Source organism: Psammomys obesus, unplaced genomic scaffold (genome assembly GCF_907164565.1).
Source record: "Psammomys obesus unplaced genomic scaffold, mPsaObe1.curated_primary_1811, whole genome shotgun sequence".
Lineage (NCBI taxonomy): Eukaryota > Metazoa > Chordata > Mammalia > Rodentia > Muridae > Psammomys > Psammomys obesus.
Window position 1 is genome coordinate 18,028,826 of NW_026587216.1, and position 21,375 is coordinate 18,050,200.

The 21,375-nt window shown below is 43.9% G+C and overlaps 1 pseudogene; it reads left to right on the forward strand.

Moving 5' to 3' along the window:
* Nucleotides 1-1,644: 1,644 nt before the first annotated feature.
* Nucleotides 1,645-2,270, forward strand: LOC129673679 (testis-expressed protein 30-like; annotated as a pseudogene).
* Nucleotides 2,271-21,375: the final 19,105 nt, after the last annotated feature.

Below are 21,375 nucleotides of genomic sequence, written 5' to 3' on the forward strand. Positions count from 1 at the left end.
AGCTTCGGCTGCCTGAGAAGATTCTGTTATATTAAAACCCAAACCAGTGGCACAGTGGTGCACGCTCTTAATCAGCACTCAGGAGGCAGAGGCAGATGGACCTCTCCATGCCTGGAGCCAGGCTGGTCCACAGAGAGAATTTTGGGTCAGCCGGGGCTACGTAGTGAGGGCCGGTGTCGGGGCAGAGGAAGCCGTGAGTGGGGTGTTGTTCACATCAGCACAGCCATGCCACAGACCCCACGGAGGAGGGACGGCAAACAATTGATCAGTGTGAGCAAAAACTATCAACCACAGACCCCTCTTTGGGATGAGTGCACCCCGAGACTGCTCTCCTACCGAGACCCCCATCCAGATTAGCTAAGCCTGCCTCCCTGGTCACCTGCTCCCATTTGTGTGTGAAAGGAACTCACTGGGCTCCCAGGTAGCCCTTGTTGCTGGAGTGCACACAGCCCACCTATTCCCGCCTTCACTATCTGTCTGTCTGTCTGTACATCTTTTCACCACTCTCCTGTTGCCCCAGCCGCCGGATTTCTGGGACCAAGCTGTGCAGAGCGTGGCAACCCTGTCTGAGAGCAATAAAACAAAACCAACCAAAGCAACCCAGCCTTCCCCTACAGCCGGGGTACGGCCCAGCAGCGCAAAGAGACAAGCCTGGCAGGCACAGGGCAGTGGCGCTCAGAGTGTGCACGCAGTGCCCACCATGGGCATGGCACAACAAAGACAGCTGGACCTGCCCTCCGCACCAGCAGATCCAACAGGTTGGGGTGGGACCTAAGAACCTGGAGTTTTAACAAGTTTCCAGGAACCTGACCCACTCAGGAAATGACTAGTCAGGATGATTGGATACAGCTGACATCTTCCAAGACTTCATATTTATTTATTTTTAAGATGTTAAAAACTACTGCACCAGGGTGGAGGATGACAATTCATGTCCCTCCTGTCAGAAGATCTGGCAGAGGCACCCCAGTCGAGGTCTTCAGTTTCTTCAGTGGCCCATCACTGTTGGTTTTTAATGGGTCAGAAGGGGTGTGCAGAGGTCCGGGAAGGGCTGGTGTTTGATTCTCAGAGGCACCCCAGTCGAGGTCTTCAGTTTCTTCAGTGGCCTATCACTGTTGGTTTTTAATGGGTCAGAAGGGGTGTGCAGAGGTCCGGGAAGGGCTGGTGTTTGATTCTCAGTGATCACCTTGGCGAGGCAGCACAGGCTCAGCTGTCCTTGAGCTCAAGTCAGGGGCCGAGGAGTACCCAGGCTTGGGTTTGCTGTTTAGCAGCCTGAGCCTCTGTGTCCCCTGCCCTCCCACGAATCCTACTTGGAGAGGACTGTGGTTAGCCGGTTGGAGTCAGTTCTCCACTTCATTCGCCTTGAGTTTGGAAACTTGGCTTCAGCACTTAGCCTCAGTGTTCCTGCGCTGATCGTTGGACACTGGACTTGTTTCTGTTTTACACCGTTGTAAATCACACCTTGATCAAAATCTGCATCTACCTAGGACTCAGTAGGAGTTCCTTGAGCTCCCTCTGAGAAGGGAGTGCGGGCGGGCGGGCGGGCGGGCAGGCGGTTGGGCACTGGCAGTTCCTCATGCGGTCGAGGGGAGATAATCTTTGCTTCTTGGATGCAATGCACTTGATGCTTCTTATTCAACAGTGAAAATGAGTCACACAGTGGTTAAATTAAATAACTGTCGGAAATAAATTACCACGTGCCATTTGTTTGATACCTAGCGAGAGCATAGCATGTAGAATAACTGTTTCTCGTGGAACATCAGGATAGGGGGTCTTCCTCATTTGATGTCAGTCCCCCCATCTTGATCTTGTCCCCATCTTGCTTCCCATGGGAGTTTTTTTTGCGTAAGCTTTACTTGCAAAGGCCTTAATACGGTACACAGAGTTAAGCTGTCTATAGCAGTGTTGAATTACCTAAGGACCCCGGGAGAAAACAAGCTCTCTGTAACTTGTAATGTGGATGCTTCTGTTGGACGGCTCGCTTGGATTTCTTACCTACTGCACCATCCAAAGCAGCAGCCTAAACTCAGAGACGAAGATCTCTTTTGCATAAAGGATCCTGTACTGTTTGTGTCAGGCTTGTCAGAGGAAGTGTATGAAGATAACATGGAGAAAGCGGCACAGAAATGCAAGCTCCCGGGAAAGCCCACTGGATTGAAAAGGCAAATCATCTCATGGCATCAAAACAACGGTCAGCAAGTGGTGCTTTCAAAGAAATAAATACACAGATCTTGTTTGGGATCCAAAAAATCGCTGAAATGGACAAGAAATAATTGTTATTAAAACCCATGGTTTTTTTTGTTTTTTTGTTTTTTTTTTTTTTTTTTGGTTCCAGGCCAGCCTGGTCTACAGAGCAAGTTCCAGGACAGCCAGGGCTACACAGGGTTACTGTCTCACCCACCCCCAAAAGCCTTGTTATTTTCAAATATACATACATGTATGTGTTAACATATGCAGTTAATTATATGTGTTAATATATATAGTTAATATATGTGTTAACATATATAGTTAATTTGAAAAAAGTTAAAGGTAAGAATTTGATGCAACTGGTCAGATTGCCTTCTTGCAAATCTCAGCACTCAGGCTCTCAGTGTGTTGATGGCATATGGAAATACATGCTTCTCAGCATCCTCCATATCATAGGAGACAAGCATACAGACACACACACACACACACACACACGTATATTAGGATATATGTGCATATATATCCTATGTTGCTTTTACAAATATATTAAATATTGATTCCATTGTTTTTGTTTGTTTTTTTGAGACATGGTCTTACTATGTAGACCTGACAGGCCTAGAACTCCATAGTAGAGCAGGCTAGCCTTGAACTCACAGAGCTCTGCCTGTCTCTGCTGCTTGAGTACTAGGATTAAATATGTGGGCCTCCACAGCTGGCTGGCTCCCACGGCTGTGGCAACTCTGCAGCTGCTAAAAAAAAGTGGTAATTTCACATAGTGAGATGTTTGTGTTTCTTTCGTAACCTGCTAGTTTATATGGCCTGTATCTATTTGTTTTTCTCTTATATTTTCATTTCTTAATTAAAAATCACTTCCAACTCCAAAACCCCAGCCAAATTTCTTAGGTACCAGAAATTGGCAAAATTTTGTTTTTTACTTAGTTTTTCATGATGTCTCCTTCATGTTCAGAGGCTTAAGATGAATGTGGACTGAAAAACTTAAAATTCTCTAAAATTATCCAAGCACACATTCCTGATAATCTTGGAGAAAAATACATTTAGACATATGTGCCCTAGTCATAGTGGGGTAGATGTGCTGATATAAAAAGATGTCAAAAATATAAAAAACTCAGAAATGAAGAAAGACACTCATAGAATTTTTTTTTTTTCTTTTTGACACAGGGTTTCTCTGTTTAGAATAAACTGGCCTCAAACCCACAGAAATTCACCTGCTTGTACCTACTTGGTGCTGGCATAAAAGGTGTGCACCACTGTACCCAGCTTTAGTTAATAAATGGAATATTTAATGTTTAGTTTAGGAAGATATAACTATAAAGTCATTACAGTTCTTCATTTTTTAAAAGAAATTTCAACTTTTAGGTTTTTTGTTTGTTTTTCGAGACAGGGTTTTTCCGTGTAGTCCTGCCTGTCCTGAAACTCTTTGTAGATCAGGCTGGCTTCAAACTCACAGAGATCTGCCTGCCTCTGCCTCCCGAGGGCTGGGATGACAGGCGTGTGCCACCATAGTTTTCTCATTTTTAATGCTGGACTGGCTTTTTGTAGCCCTGGCTGGCTTGGAACTCAGTGTATAGACCTGGGTGGCCTGGAACTCACAGAGATCCTCCTGCCTCTACCTCTTCCAAGTATTGGGATTAAAGGCATGTACCACCACATGCAGCCCTCAAAATGTTTTAAATAATTTATTTAATTTTATTCTCTGTGCATTGGTATGAAGGTGTCAGAATCCATGGAACTGGAGTATAGAGAGTTGAAAGCTGCCATGTGGGTGTTGGGAATTGAACCAGGGTCCTTTGGAAGAGCAGCTAGTGCTCTTAACCACTGAGGCCTCTCTCCAACCCCCAGCCCTCAAATCCTAAATAGACTTTCACATTCTTTTGTCAGAGATTGTGCCATTTGAATATTTAAACAAAACATTACATACTTTATTAGTTCATCCTGTCTGCTGTAAAAAGAATGCTATAAATTAAATAATTCATAAACAACAGAAATTTATTCTGGCAGCTCAGAAATCCAAAATCAGAGCCCCAGGAGTTTCTGGGGCTGTTTTTACTGTTGCTTGCTGGGACTGGCGGCAGCTATTTTGAGACAAAGTCTCATGTGGTCTGTAATTTACAGCTGATGGTGGCTTTGAACTCCTGACTCTGCCACCATACCTGCCTCTGGTTCTGTAATGATGCACTCTTCTGTCCAGGGGGCACCTTCTGGACTGAAGTAAGGCCGCTCTCTGCAGGCTGCCTTGTACAGGCACTGAATCCACTCACTGGGGGCAGAGTTTGACCATGATTAGCATCTACTTTCCTCCCAAAGGCCCCACACTCCCAACGCCATCCTGCTGTGCACTGGGGCATAAACAGTTACCTCGTAAATCTTTGTTCCTGAAACAAATGCACAGAGCACAACAAAACAATTCAAGCCACCACACCATGGCAAATAAGAACAAAGCCCAAGAGATTTACCATCACCTTCCCCAAATCAGGTAGAACGCCTTGCTGTCTTCCTGTCTGTCTGCCTTCCTCCTTGTCTTTGAGGTCCAGACTGATCTTGGATTTCTTATTTTGCTGCCTCCACATCCCTAGCGCTGGGATTACAGGAATGCACTGCCAATAGTATACTTGTCTTAGTTAAGGTTTCATTGCTGTGAAGAGACACCATGGCTATGGCAACTCCTATAAAGCAAAACATTTAAATGGGGCTGGCTTACAGTTTCAGAGATCTAGTCCCTTATCATCATGGCGGGAAGCATGGAGTTCTACATCTGGATCTGCAGGCAACTAGGAGACTATCACAGAGCTTGAGCATAGGAGGCCTCAAGCTGTCCCCACAGGGACAAACTTCCTCCAACAAGGCCACACCTCCTCACAGTACCACTCCCTACGGCCAAGCATTCACACACAGGAGTCTATGGGGCCCATTTCCTATTCAAACCATCACAATACTATGTATAAGAGAAATAATATTAAATGCAACTGATGACTGGGGAATGTAGCTTCATGGATTGCACAACTTTCTCTTTCTCTTACACACACACACACACACACACACACCTTAAACAGGATCAGATACACATAGCACTGTGTCAATTCTCATAATTATTTTATTCTATTTTTTTTTTCTTTTGTCTGGCCACAGCATCAAGAACTGAAGTGGAAGTTTCTGGTTTCTTTGAAGACTCAGTTGAGTCATGTGACATTTTGCTAGATGCTGTCTTGTGAGAGGGGAGTGACGTTGGCCAGCTGAGAACTGGGTGAACACTGAGGAGAGGCCCATAGACAGTGAGACATCACTTTTTGGATTGACATCACTGCACTGGTCTCCGTTCTTTGACACTTCACTTCACAGAGAACTGCTTGAAGCAATCCAACTGAGTCTTTCGGCTTTCACTGCCTTGTCCCGATCTGCTGAGTCATGCCGATTCCCATTGCTGTTTGGTGTTGGCCTTTGGACTGGACTGCTGGTATCTGGACAACAAAGAGTGGACTCACCCCAAGGAACTACTTCTAAAAAGGTCGACAACCCTCTTTGCCTAACAACATTCTTTCTCCCTTACCTTTGGTCAGTAGGCAGAAGGGAGGTAGAAGCATTTAAAAACCCTAAATAAAGTAGGTTTAATAAAAAATCTAAGTCTACAAAAAACTGACTAGTGTGTTGGTTTATTTTTAATTTTTTTTTCTTCTTTTTTCTTTGGGGGGGGGAGTTATTTGAGAAAGGGTTTCTCTGTGTACCCTGTACACACTTTGTAGACCAGGCTGGTGTCGAACTCACAAAGATTCACCTGCCTGAGCCTCCCAGAGTGCTGGGATTACAGGCGCGCACCACTGCGCCCAGCCTTTATTTTTAATTTTTTAAATAGTGTGAACACTTGAAATGGATTCAGGAAACCACATAAGACAACACAGATGCGTGAGTTCATTTTCAGGCCTACAGAGAGCCTCCATGTGACAACCGTCCCTTCATGAAGAATGCTCAGGCTCTTCACCAGAGACTTAGAGAGATGGGGGTTTATGAAACGGCCCAGACCTTTTACTTCCCAATGCAGAAAACATACAGAGAGTACTGTTTCGTTAGCTGAGTGATTGGTAATGGAGTCATAAAAGCTTTCTAAAAAACAAAACAAAAACAAACAAAAAAATTTACACCAATTTACAAAAGCCTAAGAATTGACCTTTCACAGGATCCCTAGTGCTGTGAAAGAAGAGGAAGCACATTTTTCCTGATCATTCTAAAAAGCCAGGTGTATTTAACCTAGAAGAGTTATCAGGACAATGCATGACGGGCTGAGGACACAGCTGTCACCTGCCTTACACCTCACTACGGGTTGATGAGATCTGAGACCGGCAAGATGACTTCCTGAGCCTGCAGGTTTTTAAATTTGAAAGCAGCCAAGATTTTTTTTTTTTTTTAATTGTAAATAGGGTTTTACATAGTAACAGCAACTCTCTCCTCCCATCTTTCTGGCCCCAACACAAAGACCCTGATTGGCGCCCCCTAAGATACACCCACAGTCAGGAACTGCAATGATTGGCTAGACTGGAGTTGGAAGGAATTATTCTGGAGAAGGAAGTGGAATTGCAGCAGGATAGTTCCTTTATGTCTTCCTTTCTTTCTTTCTTCCTTCCTTCCTTTCTCTCTCTCTCTTTCTTTCTCTCTTTCCTTCTTTCTTTCTCCTTCCTTCCTTCCTTCCTTCCTTCCTTCCTTTCCTTCTTTCTTTCTGTCTACCTTTCTTCAAGTTTGCCATACAGACAAGCACAGACATTTTAAATATAGGATTTGATGTGTGGTTACACAATGGATTCATACACACAATTACCATCAATATCCTGGAATCAAAGTCATACTTGGAGGTCTCTGAAGCTCATTCCAGCGTGGAATGGCCCCATTCAGGGCTGCTGCATACATATTCCAACTCATCGCCCCCAAACGTGCACAGCTTAACAGCCATGCTCACAGTCACACAGCCTTCTACATCACTGGGATCTTTTGGCATTTATACTTTCTTCTGACTCTCAGGTACAGCCCTTTTTACAAAGAAGATAGATGTGAGCAGTCCTTAGAATCATCCTTCTCGTCACTTCTCAGTTACCTGTCAGCTTTCTTTCCCCCTCCTGGGGTCTCATCCATGTCCCTATTTCTCCTACAGTGGTATGAAATGTTATAAACAAAATTAAAAATCCCAACCTTTCTATTTTATGAATAAAGACTCAGGAGCCAGATGCTGGGGTGAAAATCTGCTAGCTCAGTGAGGCAGAGAATGCACCCAGCTGACCTTCCTTCTCAGCTCATATCCAGATGGAAAAAACCCAGAAGGCTCACTAGCTCAATTGACGGCCCAGGAGGGAAAGGCCAAAAAAATACCCAAGGCCAAAGGTTTGCTAGCTCAAAGTCCCAAAGGCCAGGGAGCTCAGGAGCTAAAGCCTAAGCTAGAGCTTAAAAAGCCTTTTCTACTTCTCCATGCTGTCTTAAATACCCCTCAACTCAAAGTCCCTCTTACTCTTTAATCCCTATCAGCTGGTTTCTTGCTCCACCTCTTGACCTAAGGTTAACCTTACTAAATCCTGTGTACAGAAAACTTTTGGATTAAAGGTGTGCTAGGGCTGGCTGGACCACACCATAATTACCTGTTTACAATAAACAGAAAGTTCTTGGATTAAAGGTGTGTGATAGGGCTCAACCACACCAAACAAGAAACAGTTTTACAGTTCACAATGGGATCAAATATCCTGTAACAATGAAAGAAGCAAATGGTTTGATGATTCCTTTGAGTGTTTTGTTGTCATTTCATGACTGTATTTTTACTCAGAAATAAAGTCACTGTAAGTATATCAAATAATGTCCCCTCTCCTAAGTATCAGGAATGGAGCATAAGTGACCATTTCCCTCACATGTTTATTTTGTAATACAAATGTAATGTGTGCTGCTGTTAAAACCCTTTCGGGCATCCAAAGCATAAGCTGGAAAACATCCATGGCCCCACCACAGACGTGCTTGGTGCATGCGTTATTGTCCTATGGTTGATACTTCAATTTTCACTTTGCTTCCTTTTCACAAGATTCACAACAGCTGCACACCTCTTTGCCTCCTTGTCTGCCTATAAAACCATGAGAGTCTGCATTTCCTACAGGAAGGGTGAGCGGAATTAACTTTTTTTTTTTTTTTCCAAGACAGGGTTTCTCTGTGTAGCCTTGGATGTCTTGGACTCTCTTTGTAGACCAGGCTGGCTTTGAATTCACAGTGATCTGCTTACCTCTGCTTCCCTGAGCACTGGGAATATAGGTATGCGCCAGATCGCCTGGCAGGAATTAACTTTTTTTTTTTAAAACTGGCTACTTAGGAGCACTTCGTTTTGAGCCAGAAAGGAAGGCTCTAGACCAAAGTACCTATGGATCACACGGGAAAAAAAAAAAAAAAAAAAAAAAACAACTGAAAGAAAGATAAAGTTGTAACGGCCAACATGTAGCTGTAAAGCAACAGGGCTCACTTAGAAGTGCACAAACTATACATCTCAATCACATGAACAGATAATCAACTTAGTGGGTCTTCAGACACTGATGTCTCAGCCTGGGGGGGGGGGTCATCCATGAATGGGTCACAGCACTCAGAAAAGATATGCAACAGACCACTTCTGTATTACATTAATCTCTCATGGGGTGTTCATGAGAGAGCTGTTAAAGCATCGTCTGTGGGATTAGCTGGTGGTTTAGATAGTGATTTGAGATTAATGTGTAGCAGTGGGTCCTCCTTTCCCTGTCCACGGCTTCTCTTCAGTTAATAAAGGAGAAACAGCTTCCCAGGTAACTGAATTGTTGAAAAGCAGAATTAAAGCTGAACATAATCAATGCAAGACGTCGAGACTCATAACGGAGAAGAGAATTTCATGACAAAATTGTCATCTAACTTCTTGTACTCACACGAAGGCAGAAGCATATTAAGCCTGGATCCACTGATGTGGATTGCCTCCAAATACACTACTGAAGCATCTCACAGAAGGCTTTCAGAGTCACCTAAAGGGAAACACTGAATAGAAAACCAATGGCTATTCTAATAATTTTGGATTGGGGAATATACTTTCTATGTGACATCAGGAGCATAAATCATAAAGAAAAAAAAAAGATCCAGTTATGTAATGATATTTATACCTCAAAAAGCCACAAAACCATACTGAGCAGTTATTGTGTATGCATCATGTTACGGGGAAATACAGCCCGATCTACCTGGAGGTCTCTTGAGTGTAACCGGTTGTTTGAGCTTTGCTCACTCTGAACCTTCGTCTGGTTTTGGATGGGGCACAAACACTGCAGAGACAAGGCTTTTCAATGACATAAAAATAACCTCGGCATCTGCTTTGATACACTGCTAGGTAGAGTCTTTAGAGGCCCACTGTGGTAGGCTCCTGTCCTGTTTCTTGTTTTCTTCTACTTCCAATGTCCTTCCCATTTGTCTTTCTAAGTAAGGATTGATCCTCTTACCCCAGGTCCTCTTTCTTGTTTATCTTCTTTAGATGTACATATTTTAATATGTTTATCCTATCTTATAGGTCTAGTACCCACTTATAAGTGAATGTATACAATGTGTGTCTTTCTGCTTCTGGGATACCTCACTCAGGATGATCTTTTCTAGATCCCACCATTTGCCTGCAAATTTCATGATTTCCTTGTTTTTAATTGCTGAGTGGTATTCCATTGTATAAATGTATCACAATTTCTGTATCCATTCCTCTGTTGAGGGACATCTGGGTTGTTTCTAGGTTCTGATGAAGAGTTTAATTTAGCCTGCGTATAGTTAGTCTGAGTATAACTCCATTTTAAAATAAAGAGCCATCTTGACTGGGAGCTGAATTCAGGTACCAGGAAATATCACAGAATGTACACCTGGCAGAGAACAAGGTTAACTCTCCTAGCAACAGCCTCCAGGAAATAATACAGAATAAATGCTTCATAGAAAATAGAGACAAACTCCCTGGCAATAATCAATGGGAATCAGTTGGAATTGGGTGGGAAAATTCTCACCAATGTTTCAGATATAGTTTAGAAAAATAACCATTGTGATTAAATGCCTTAGCCATTGTTATTGTGTGCCTCAGAAAAGGTCACCCTGCCCTGCTAAACTTCACCCAATTCTGTACAGCCAAGGCTTGTGCCCCCCTGCTTGCTGCCATGGAACCCCCCCCCCTCACAGATTTTCCCTTTAAAAATCCTGTTCACTCAGAGCTCAGGGTCCCCCTTCTCTACTGCTGCGTCAGTGAGACTTGGGTCCCGAGTTCAATCGCTCTTGTAATAAAGCTCTCTTGCTATTGCATCCAGTCATCTCCTGGTGGTCTCTGAGGGTCCTGTGAACCTGGCATTACACTGGCTACTACGAATAAAGGTGCTACAAACATGGTTGATCAAATGTCCTCGGAGAGGACAGCAACTCCAGAAGTACCTAATATATCTGGGCACAGGGGTCTTTTATGAGACTCCAACCAAGGACCATGCGTGGATATCACCTAGAACCCCTGCTTGGATGTAGCCCATAGTAGCTCAGTATCCAAGTGGGTTCCCTAGTAAAGGGAACAGGAACTGTCTCTGACATGAACTCAATGACTGGGTCTTTGACACCCCCCCACCCCCACCCCAAGGGAGGAGGAGCCTTGCTAGGCCACAGAAGAGGACTTTGCAGCCAGTCCTGAAGAAACCTGATAAGCTAGGGTCAGATGGAAGGGGAGGAGACCTCCCCTATCTGTGGACTTGGAAAGGGGCAGGGAGGAGATGAGGGAGGGAGGGTGGGATTGGGAGGGAATGAGGGAGCAGGCTACAGCTGGGATACAAAGTTAATAAACTGTAAATAATATTTAAAAAAAATAAAATAAAATAACCTCTAAGGAGGTTTCCACGAGAAACTGCTTCACCCAGAAGGCAGATAAGCCACAGGAGAGAAGGGCCCACTACTTCTGAGGACTTCAACCTCAGTCTAAATCCAGGTCCTGCAGCCAGGAGCTGAGTGAGCTCAGCTTGGCTCCCCGTACAGCTCAGGCGTGCCTGAAACTCCTGATGTGCCTGTCTCTGATGTGCCTCTCCCAGGGGTTGGGACTACATGAGTGCTTCAGCATGCTCGGATGGACTCACAAGTTTACTACCATAAACAGACATGCCTGAGCTAGGCATGGTGACTACCTGTAATTCGAGTATTCAGGAGGCAGAGATAGGAGTATCAGAGCTCAAGGTTAGCCCCATCTTAGTGAATCAGGCATGCATGCACGTAACAGCCCACAGCCCTTTATAAGTCCTGTTTCAGGGGACCCCACATCCTCCTTTGGTCTCTCCGTAGGCACCATGAACATATACATACACACACACGTGCAGACATACAAAACACACATACATATAGGATTAGAAAGTTTTGTTCTCACAATCAATACTTTGAAGAATACTTTTGTACAGAATTGTTGTTTTTAATAAAAGCTCAAACGTTTCATTTTATCAGCGAAGCCTTGGGGGGCCAGAGGCTGGGGTGAAAGCCTTCTAGCTCAGAGAGGCAGAGAAAACACCCAGCTGCCCTTCCTCCTCAGCCAACATCCCTTCAAACTGAATGTTACTCCCTTCTACTTCCTGTGTACCTCGCTATCTGTCCTCCTGACTTCCTCTTACTCTCTGGAATTTTTTCCTCTGTTCACTCCCTGACCACTGGATTCCTCTTGACCTAGGGTTGACTTTAATTAATCCTGATTAAAATACTAAGGCAGAAGCTGTCGGATTAAAGGGAAGGTGTGATCTAAGGCTGAGCCACACCACACTGCAACTAGAAATTGTTGGGTTTTTTTTTTTCCAGTAAACAACACAATCTTGGGGTTCACTGTGTGATCAAATATCCTGCAACACAGAATCATCTACCTTGGGAAAGCTTTCTGGCTGTGCATTTGAAGGACTTGAGATTGCCAATTGCCTTTCCAAGTCTCTGTCAACTATCCCCACTTTCCCTTCACTTCACAATTGCCAATTTAGAGTATTTAGAACTTTTTGGGGGGGGCACAATTCATTTTCTAGTCTTAATATCTACTTGAGAATATTCACCGTACATTTTCGTTATTTGCACGTGAATTGCATTTTGAGGACAAGTGCTATAGTTTATTCATAAATTCTAGGAAACACATGACAGACTTGAGTAAGTTTAACATTTTAAAACAGATTTTTAAGAAAGAACACCCTCGCTTTCTACTCCCTCTCTTCCCCAGGGTGGCTTCCTATCAGGCTGTAGTATGGAGACATTCTGATCATGCAGTAGCTTTTTACAGATGGCTATTTATTTGTCGCAGGGACTGGATCTGCTACCCAGGCAGGCCCTGATGGCTCACTCTTTCTGCAGGCTGGGATGACAATGTGTATGACCAGGCCCTCCAGTGCCTTTTTCCTTTATTACTTTTTATGGTTTCTTTTAAAGTTTTTGTTAGTTTTGAGATAGGGTTTCTTTGTGTAGTTTTTGGCTGTCCTGGAACTAGCTCTATAAACCAGGCTGGCCTCAAAACTTATAGAGATTCGCCTGCCTCTGCCTCCAGGGTTCCAGGAGGAGAGGGTCATGGATCACTACTGACTGGCCAAGGTTATTAGTTTTTTAAGTTGGCGTGCCCTGTAACGGTCTGGCGTTTCCGTGTACGTGTGTTGCTCCACTTGGCTTTATTTAACTCACTCCGCTGTCACCACCTTAGGCTGGCTGGTGCCCTCTTTCCACCAGACAGCCAGTCCCCCCTTCTGCTTTCACATCCCTGCATCCTGTGACCCTGCTTTAATGCTGGTGTTCTAATCCCGGTCGGTAAAGGTGGCAGATTTTAGTATTCATTTTGTGTATACCAGTACCATATGATGAATCATTAAGAGAAAAAAGAGCTATGTACCATCTACAGATTTTGATATACGCCTCACATCTGTAAGTTTATTTTCCAAAGGATATTTTTGTTTCTATGAGGTATCTTTTCACACTGTTGCTATATGGCAGCCTCAGGGAACGACATGGTGCATATTTGCATGTTTTTTTTTTCTTTTTTTTTCAAAAATCAGTTCTTTTTGTTCAGGTATGCCAGTGCATTCAACCCCAGCCTTTGGGCAGCTGAACAGGTGGGGATCTGTGCGTTTGAGGCCAGCCTGGTACAGAGTGAGTGCTGAGACAGCCAGGGCTAACCAATCAAATCAATACTTCCAGCAGAACTTTTAATATTTAGGCTTGGCTGCTTAAAAAAAAAAACAGTGACTCGGCACTATCAAGAGTAAACAAAATCTAGTGGTCCAGGCCTATCTATAGCCTTGAACTCTGGAGGCTCAGTCAGGAGGCCCCTAAGTTCAAGACCTTGCCGGGGGACAAAGTAAATTTAAGGCTAGACTGGGTAATTTAGCAAGACACCATCTCAAAACAAAAAGCTGGATGCAATTCAGTGATAGAGCATTTGCCTAGCATCCAGAGGCCAGCACCTCAGCATGGTGCCTGTCTTTTTTTTATGCCTTCTTTTTTTAAGGGGGAGATTTGCTTATTTTATTTTCTACATATGAATGTTTTGATATATAGTGCATTCCAGAGCTGGAGTTATAGGTGGTTGTGAACTACCATGTGGGCACTGGGAATCAAACCCTGGTCCTCTGCAAGAAGCTAGGTGCTCCTAACCACTGACCCAGCTCTCCGGCAGTGGAGCATGCCTTTAACCTGAGGATTTGGGGTGCTGAGACAGGCCTGATATGGTAGATTTAGTCTAAGTCTGAGGCAGGCTTGGTAGCATAGAGAGTTCCAGGCTAGCCAGACCTACAGAATACCCTGTCTCAAAAGAAAAATAACCAACCCTTAACTGCTAGCAATCAGCACTTACAACCCTGGCCTCATCTTATAGCTTGTAACCCTGGCCTCATCTTTCCTGTTTACACTGTGGAAATCATGGAGAGCCTCTCTCTGCATTGTATTTTCTGTCTCCATGTAGGCTTCCAGTCCCATTAAAACTGTAATTGAAAGAATGGCTCTGGTCTGTCTTCCACAGTGAGCTAAGAACTCGGCAGTCCTGTTTTCTCCTACGTGACAGGAGGCTCAGAGCTTACCTTCCCAGCAAGAACAGCACTTCCCAAGGGCTGCTGCAGGAGGTGACTCTCCAAGCTGTCTTGAAGAACGACACAGCTTGGAGCCCTGTCCAAGGGGCATTCATTGCATGCATCACTATGATTCATTCCATTAGCGCTGGCCAGCCATTTCTAATTTTACAAAAAACTGGAAAGAAAATGCATCAGAAATAGCTCTTAGGAAGAAGCTTTTTATTCACACAGAGAACATTTTAGGCCACATTCCATCATTTTTATGAACAAGAACTTAAAGGATTCCATGGCAACGGTCATGTGAGGTAATACGTACAATGGTGAGCGCTGGAGAAGAAAGGACCGCCACCATTCAAGGAAACCTAGAGTTTAACGTGCTTTTAACAACAAAAATGACACAAATTTTTTTAAAAAAATATTCAAAGTGATAAACTACTTGCTATCACTCTCTTTAAATTAGATTGGAAAAATTGGGTGGAACTGATTGGCAATTTCATAGCAAGTTCCTAAATACAGCCTTGGGCCTCTCTGAGTGTCTGGACCAGTAACTACCCTGAGTCATGTAAAGTCTGTCACCTAACAGGAAAAACCACAGTTGGACCCAGCTTTCCCAGTAAGAGCGCGCTCAGCCCGGGAACTGTTGCCAAGCACTGCTGATATCAGCTGGGGCTTTGGTGTGATCCTTTTCAAAATGTTTGGGCATTTACCCCACCCCATGGCTGTGCCATTCTCGGGCACAGAATCCTGGTTGTAGAAATTATGGTCAGTCTAACCAGTGAAGTCTGGATCACGAGATTTGGCTGGCTCATCCAAGCGAGAGGTCTCTGTCTTTTCCTCCATGCCCCCCCACCTCCCCACCATGTCTGAAATGTTAGGTCTCAGCGTATATATGTATCACTTCGGGTCTTTATTTCACCAGAAACAAACAAGCTTACAAAACAACTATTCTCCTGACACTGTGAGGTATTTTCAGCTATCAGCATACAAATATTTATGTTACAAATATAGAAATACAAAAATAAAACTCCTGCTTGTCAGAATGGTGATACAGTTAGGGAGTTTTATTTTATGGACCACAAATAGCACTATCAGGAAAAACTACGTGGAGGATTTCGGTGTGGCTTTGGTGGTTTTGGCAACACTTTGGAAACAGGTGACACTTTTTGATGCGGCGCACAGGACCACAGGTGTCTCACCGCAGAGTCTGAGACACTGAGCATGCGCTCCCCAGCACCCTGTTCTAGCTCCTCTACCGTGCCAGACAGGCAGGCAAGCTATGGCGGTTCTGTTCACTAGCCTGGCCTCAGCTGAGGGATGCACCTGGCTCTCCTGGCTTCCCTTGGATTCTGTTTGGCACTCACAAACTCAAATCCCAAACCTCTTGCGCAAGCTATTGGTTTTAAGACTAACGTTGGTAATCATTTGCAAAACAGCCATAGAAGAAATACTTAATCTTACTGAGTCTTTTAAGAATTAAAATTCAGCTGGGCTGTGGTGGAGCAGGCTTTTAATCCCAGCAACGTGGAAGGCAGAGGCAGGCAGAGCTGTGTGAGTTTGAGGCCAGCCTGGTTTAAAGTGAGTTCTAGGAATACCTGGGCTACACAGAGAAATCCTATCTCGGGGGAAAAAAGTTCAAAACTATGGAATATTGAAGCTGGCGCATGAAACCTACAAGGCCACTACAATATTACTCCTATTAACATATTACACACCAGTGCTCTTAGTGACTTTGATTTTTGAGTTATAGAGGTCAGCATGGCCTCGAACTCACAGGTGCCAGGTGCAGAGATTACAGGTCACAATACCTAGTTTTAAAGGAAAAAAAAAAAAAAAAAAAGGAAGCACTGAAGTCTGAAAGCATATGGAGATAAAAGCTGAGGCTCGGCTGAAACCCAGGCCCCACACCCAGCTAGGCCACAGAGATCTTCAAAGAACTATTTTCCCCAGAGCAGCTTGAAAATCTCCGTGGAAGGTTATTTAGAGTAGAAAGAATGCTTGCTCTTCATTTTAGCTTTGCTGTGCATTTGTTAGCCAGTTTCACTTAAATGAGGAGGTCAGGGGCAGGGCAAGCCAGCCAAGGGTAAGGCTGAGAAAATGTGCTACAAAGAGGCTCTTTCTGGAAGATCAGCTAATTCATGGCAAACACTAGAATAAAAGGTAAACATCCAGGTAAGTTTGGTCCAGTAAGTTTGAATTAAAGTTCACTTTAGGTTTGCTTGTGAATCTGGGAGATCCTTAACTATGCCTTTAGAGCCAAGCCTGGAGAGATGTACTAAAATGAAGCAAAAACTACAATGGATGAGAGGCAGAGGCAGGTGGGTCTCAGAGTTCCAGAGCATCTTGGTTTACAAAGACAATGTAAACCAGGGCTACACAGTAAGAAACCATCTCTCTCAAATAACTAGATAAACAACAAACAAGTAACTACCAAGGATCAATTCCAAGAGTTAGCCCGAGAGCTAAAGTAGGAATTCGAAAGTGAAAACAGAAAAGATGTGGAATATAAGTCATGTTTGAATAGAAAGAGGGAAAAGATGCTGAAACACTGTATAAACTTCAAAAATTCAGGTGTGGCAGCACAGGCTTGTGATCCCAGCACTTGGGAACTAGTAGGAGGATCAAGGTCAGGCTAGTTTGAAGCATGATATATATATATATATATGACCCTGTCTTAAAATGCGACCCTATCTTAAAAAAAGAAAGGAAGGAAGGAAGGAAGGAAGGCAGGAAGGCAGGAAGGAAGGAAAGAAGGAAGAAAGGAAATAAAGAAAAAGAAAAAACAAGAACAAACCAAACCAAAACATTCCCTCCCCAAACTAAAACCTCCAAAGCCTCAGGCTTGATATCTCTTGCTGGAAATGCCTGCACCATGGGGACAAGAGGACTGCCTGTTCCCAGCCAGTCATTGCTATATAGTGAGACCCTGTTCAGACAAGAATCACTATAAATGCCTTCTGTAGAAATACCTTACTTATAGAAACTGGATTGACACTGTAAAAAACAATGTACACACATATAAATTTAGATCAATATTTACTGATGAAAAAGAAAATGTTTCTATTAGGGCTAAAGAAACACAATTGTTAGCAATAGTATTCTCATCGTCTACCAAATGGTCTGGACAATGAAAACATTCAATTAGCCACCAAATAGACCTGCTCTGCACAAGTAAAGCCAACTCAGATCTGACTATCGCTTATTTTGAAACCTTGCAGAACACATTCACAAGTCGGAAACTTTGTCTCTGAATCTTAATATTCTCTTCCAGTGAATAAGCCACATTCATGAAAATATTACTTCTTAGAAATCTTCTGATAGCCTTCATCCCTGAACTAAAAAGGCCGTAAGCATATGCTATACTCTGATTATTAACCCCAGGATGATACCTTAAAATTACTAATGAGGCTGGCTCAGTTATACTATAGGTTAGTTTTTAGTTTCAATTGATTCAAATTTTTCTTTCAAAAGCAATTAAAGCTTTTGTTCTTTGTGCTGGGTTTCAGACTCAAGTGGACAAGTGGTTAAAGTGCCTGTTTAACATGTCAAAGCAGACCTGGCCTCCAGGTTCTCCCAGCATCCCTCAGTTCCTATGTGTTACAAGGCGTGGCTGGCATGCCCCAATCCTTCTCTGTCTCAGGGTCTGCCTGGTGGCCTCCCTGGCCCTGTTCCTTTTGACAGTGAGCCCACCCCAGAGCTGCCTCCAAATAAACCTACCTTTATACTTTAATTTGGCTTGAACAGGCTCATTTTGTCAGTAGAGAATACTTTTCACTCTGTGCTTGTGGTCTTGTTCAGACATCTAAAATGCCAGATGCTGGGGCTGGAGAGGGCTCAGCAGGCAAGGGCACTGGCTGTTCTAGGGGGCCTGGGTTTGGTTCCCAGCACCCATACGGCATCTCACAACTGTAATTCCAGTTCCAGGGCAACCAACTCACTCCACTGATCTCTGTGAGCACTGACAGTAAATACAGACATAAACACAGGCAAAAAAAGAAAAAGGCAAAATCTCAAAAAAGATTTGTGAATGCTAGATACTGATATTATGATGTTCCACTATTAATCATCTCCCAAAATGAATGTCAGTAAAGAGAGTAAGAAACATATATATTAAAAAAATGGTGATATCAAAAAGAACAGGAGCAGGGTGTAGTGGCACATGCCTTTAATCTCAGAACTTGGGAGGCAGAGGCAGGAAGATCTCTGAGTTGAAGGCCAGCCTGGTCTACAGAACAAGAATAGCCTGGACTACAGAGAAACAGAGAAACCCTGTCTCAAAAAAATCAAAATCAAACCAAACTAAACCAAACAACATCAACAAAAACCAGGGTTTGGGGTGTAACTCAGTGGTAAAGTATCCAGTGTAATTGAGGCTCTGGGCTCAATTCTCAGCAAGGGGAGACTCATGGACATTCCCTAGGGATTCACAATTGATTTCAGAAACCATGACAAACGGGGTGACCCTAGAAAACTCCCCAGCTAAAGCCTTCTATCAACGTGCATGCTTCCAGCATGGATGATGTAACACAGGATCAAGCTGGTCTCAAACCCTTGAGACCGAGACCCTTGCCTGGTGACTTCGCAGCCACGCCCTGTAGCCCACCCTGGTGGTGCCAGCATGTATAGGGCACCTCAGAACCGAGATGATTCAAGTTAGTGCATGCCACCTTCTCCATGTCTCCCACCTGTCCCTCTCCTGGAAGCTCTTAGCTCTTACCCTCAAAAGAGATATCTCAGCAGGTAAAGCACCCCTTCCACAAGCCGGTCAACCTGAGCTTTGGTCCCTGAAACACACGTGAAGGTGGAAGGAGAACTGATTCCAAAGCTGGCCAGCTGACCTCCACACACCTACCTTGGCACATGAGGACCAACCAGACTCCAGCTAGCAATGAGTAAGTTTTACAGAGGGAGGGTTAACAATAGTAAACTGTTATTAATTGTTGTAGTAGACAGAACAGAAGAAATCAGGGCATTGAGAGCTCTCCTAGCCTGCACAAGGCTTTAGGTTTGGTCCCCAGAACTGCCCCCCTGCTTCCTGTTGCCCCAAATCAGGACAGCAATTGGGTGCTGGGTCTGAAACCTATTAATCACACGCTCAGGAGACTTTGGTAGGACTTCCCTGAGTCTAAGTACATTCTGGGCTAGTACTGACTTCCATGGCAGCTTACAAAGGCTTTCTTAGGAGGCAAGAAGATATCGATATATGACTACATATATGAATGATATAATTGAAATAGCAAATCTGATTTTTTCAAGTTAATTTCAGTATTATGTAGGCAGCAGCCTTGTTCAGTGATAAATCAGATTAATGCATATTCATTCATTTTTCTGCTTACCTACATAATTTCTGGTCATTTTCCACCAATAGCCATTTTTAGGTCTGCTGTCATGATGCTAATAGAAGGCTTTGTCTACACTGCCTGTCCAGGATGCTGAAGCCTAGACTGAATCCTTCTCACAGTCATAAAAGCAAAGGGCAACCACATTCTGAAGAAATGGCTCACATAGAACTTAAAAACAAGTGCCAGGAACATACACGCACACACACAGAAACCTTAAACCTAGCTGCTGTCCCAGTGAGAAGCAAGATATTAAGCTGGTTTCTCCTAGTACAGCAAATTAAGATACGCAGTTTTACAAGTGATCATTCTAGATGCTCTTCCATCAGTTCTCTTGGGCTCACCAGTTTTTATATTAACTGTTCAATTCTTAGGCTCAAAGTGAAGCTTAAATAATTACAAGGACAGGCAAGCATGGGGGTCTCAAACAGAAAGAGGACGCTTCTTTCCTGAGCAAGGTGAATTGCTAATGCCTGAAGCATGCCTCAAATACACTGCCCCTCCCTCTCTCCTTCCTGATTCTGTTAGTGGGAAAACATTACCTCCAATGCAGACTTCTGGGAAAGGATCCCTGGGTGGGCGTTCTAAGGCAGACTGGTACTTGACTTAGTTCAAGGGAGAACTACTGAAGACTCTTGGTGTGAGGCACACACGAATTAACAGAGACTAGCTGTTGGCCCATGGGAGCAGTTTCCAATGTCCTTTCCATCATAGCTGCAGAGACACGGGTGCTGATTCAGCTAGGCACATCAGAGTGGCTTCGAATTTGCCACACAGCCCCTAGAACGCTTTGGGCCCTCCTGCCTCCAGTAGTGCTGTACAGCTGTGCACAACCATGCCTATGCCTGGTTTTGCGGTGTTGGAAATCAAACCCAGCGTTTTGTGCGTGCTAGGCAAGCACTCAGCAACTGAGCTATACTCCTCAGCCAAGAATGGTTACTTTTTCTAAAACTGACTCTGCCATGCAATTATCAGTCTGCTGTAATGAAGTAAAGCGTAATTCTAGAGACCTCTGACAACATCCGACAGAAACTAAGGAACTATTACCTAAATGAGGGTCACACCTCAGGGTCTTGTACCAAATGACTACACATGGAGTCATCTAAGTATTTGTGAGCACTTAGGAGCTAGATTAGGGAGAAGTCAGAGATTAACCACTGTGGTCAGTGAAACTGAGAAAGACCACAGGAAGGCCCATGTTTTGCATTGGGTCTCACTATGTATATAGTTCAGGCCTCAAAATCAAGCTAGATCATCCCAAGTCAGCCTCTGAAGTGCCTGGGCCACAGAGGTGTGTGCCACTGAACCAAGCTGGGACTGCCAATTCTACAAGGTCACATAAAAGATAACAGATGTAGTCATCAGTGATGCTTTTTCAAGGATAATTTCACCTAACCATTGGCACCAGAATCTAGGTTATAACGCTCTGAGCAATGTGATACCCAGACAGCAGCCTCCATCACTCCTCAGTGGTTATGGTCACAGGAGAGCTTTACCATGGCTTTTCTGATTACATTTGACACTCCCGGTAGAAGTCTCTTTAGATGGAAGAGCATCAGAACTTTTCTTTAAGGCACACTCATGTTTCGTCTGCATGTCTGTCTGTGTGTATCAGGTCCCCAGGAGCAGGAGTTAACAATTCTAACAACTGTAACCAAAGAGAAACCAGAGTGTAGTCCTCAATATTAAGATGAAGGGAAATATGTGGAACAGTTCTCACAGTTGTAACCAATGCTGAGCCAAGTGCTTTTGTTTGTTTAGTCTTTAGTGTTTTTCAAACAGAGACTCCTGGAACTCAG